The sequence below is a fragment of the Poecilia latipinna genome, unplaced genomic scaffold (genome assembly GCF_001443285.1).
Source record: "Poecilia latipinna isolate Pla-1442-1.1 unplaced genomic scaffold, P_latipinna-1.0 Scaffold294, whole genome shotgun sequence".
Lineage (NCBI taxonomy): Eukaryota > Metazoa > Chordata > Actinopteri > Cyprinodontiformes > Poeciliidae > Poecilia > Poecilia latipinna.
The window spans coordinates 67,127-69,492 of record NW_015112910.1 but is presented as its reverse complement, the minus strand read 5'-3'; the positions used below and the strand labels follow the sequence as shown (position 1 = coordinate 69,492).

Sequence of the window (2,366 nt, the reverse complement as noted above, 5' to 3'; positions counted from 1 at the left end):
ATTGATTGATTGATTGATTGATCTTTCTCTGGCCAAAGCACTGGAGTAAGTGTTTCTCTTCACTGCACAGCAAAAACTGAAGAGTTAAAATTTCAGGGTTAAAGGCTTCAGAGTTGACTTTAACTCATTAAGAGTTGTTTTAACCCTTGATGGCGTTAAATGGCGTTAAATGGCACCCAGTGTTACAGTTATTTCCAATAGTTGATTGCATCAGGGTTGATTTTACTCGTTAAGTGTTGTTTTAACATTTGCTGAGTTAAATGGTTTCCAGTCTGATTGGAGGAAAATAAGCTCCTCCCTCCTTCATCGTCTTCCTTGGAGCGGAATTTGATAACCGCTCCCTTTTTTCTTCTCCTGTTGTTCTAAACGGTAAGTACAACTTCTTAAATCTTTGGTTAAGCGCTTTTAAGTTGATAGTCATGTGACTTTTTCCACTAATTTAATACTTCGTCTATTTTGCAACGGCTATACTCGATGTATTAGCTAGCAGCCCTTTTGTGGGTTGCTAGTTAGCAGCAACCGACAAAAGGGTTGCTGCTAACCCTTTTGTTAGCAGCAAAAGGGTTACACACACGCACACACACAATTATCGGGCCGTGTATTTATGAAAATTAAAGTTATATTTTTCTATCATTTAAAATCATAATTTTGGCCATGGTAATTTAAATGCTACCAGCCTGTACATTCACATGGCTAATAATTAGCAACGCTGACGTGTTACGTCCTCTTACGTACATAGGAGTATCGCACTGACTGGAACACTTGACTTAAGTTATATTTTGCTTTGTCTAAACCTGAGAATGCTGATAATGGAGTGTCTGCTAAAAAGGTAACATGATTTCAGTGTGCCCCTAAACTCTTTAAACATGTTGTGCCATTTTTGGGTAATCTAAATTCTCCATGTATTTATTTTTGTTTAATTATTCTTCATTTCATAGCTGGTTGAAGTGCCCTACAAAATGATGTCTGGTGGTGAAGAAGTTCTGCAGGAGTGTGGAACAACAGAAACTCTCAGTGATGCCATAAGAAGACAAGGGGTGAACATACTGACGCTCACAGGATTGATAAAAATAGGTAAGTGTGTTTTTGCACTTCTAAATCTATTTTAAAAAAGTCCCAATTTTTTCACTAAAATGAAATCTCCTGTTAGGCATCTTCCTGCTAAACCAATCAGAGAGGAGTACTTGAGGATGGTGACATCTCCTTCCAAATCCACCTGAAGTCACCAGGAATCAGTGCGTGGGATGCAGTCGAGAGACTTGCTGTCTTTTATAAGGTAATTGAAATAAAAGTATGTGTAGTAATTTATCACTTTGCTTTTATATACATTACGTTCAGCAGGTGATTAAATGGCAGCTTTGAGTATGTCTGGGAAAATATTAATTTCTTTTATTGGTTTTTATGAATCCTTAAAGTTTTATAATGGTTGTGGCCGTATGTCTGGTTTCTTATGTTTGGTGTATGTATTCTTTCATTTTAGTCATGCTGAAGTTCAGAGGAACATCTCCGGGACCAACGGGGTCTGCAGCCATACCTCCTTGCTGTGTGTTGTCAGCAGAGCAAGATTGACATCCTCTACATCATCGTGGATAAGTGACTCATCCCATGCCAAACAAACTGCTTTCTTGCAGCATTTGATGAGTTATTCAAAATACATTTTGTGCTATCTCTAATGAACCTGCATTAATGAATTTTTATAAATTTTTGCATTGAATAACATTGATGTTGGCAAAATGAAGGAATGACCTGGAGTGGGGGACTTAAGAGCAAGATAAGCAATATATTATTAATTGGCAATCACTTTTTCCTTTGTTACCTAAACAGCTATTTACAGAGACCTTTGTTCATTTTCATGGTTTTTTTTTATAGTGAAAGATATCTTCTGAAAATCCCAGATCAAAAATTTTATAAGCTTTTTGATATTCAAAACTTGTATGGAATGCTATTGAATGTTGTTCACTGTACAACAGTTTAAAATGTTGGAAACACAGCTGCATAAATAAAACATTTGTTTAAAATTGATTTATTTGTTTTAGTTTTACTTTATTATAATACATTTTAACCAGAATCATGAAGTTACACATTTTGGAGTAAATTTCTAGCACTTGAAAGTGTTAAATTAACACAAACAAAATTGTTATTTTATCAGTGTTAACCATTGCATCCCAAACAGAGTTAATTTAACTCTGTTTTGTGAGTTAAAAATTTACTCTGATCCAGTGTTAAAAATTTAACTATTTTGAAAGTGTTAATTTAACACATAAGAATGTGGACTATATAAACTCCAAAAAAATGTTAATATCAACTCTGTGGGAGTTAAATCAACACTGGACTTTTTGCTGTGAACCAAAATAATGCGGTGACAT

The 2,366-nt window shown here is 35.0% G+C and overlaps 1 protein-coding gene and 1 long non-coding RNA gene across 2 annotated transcripts in view; one reads left to right on the top strand and one right to left on the bottom strand.

Moving 5' to 3' along the window:
• Window positions 1-2,366, bottom strand: part of thsd7ba (thrombospondin, type I, domain containing 7Ba) — a 126,467-nt gene that overhangs the window by 64,185 nt on the left and 59,916 nt on the right. The window lies entirely within an intron of this gene.
• On the top strand, window positions 68-2,286 carry LOC106948546 (uncharacterized). The gene is made up of 2 exons (XR_001425202.1): window positions 68-1,276; window positions 1,481-2,286. It is a non-coding gene; the product is annotated as an uncharacterized LOC106948546 (long non-coding RNA).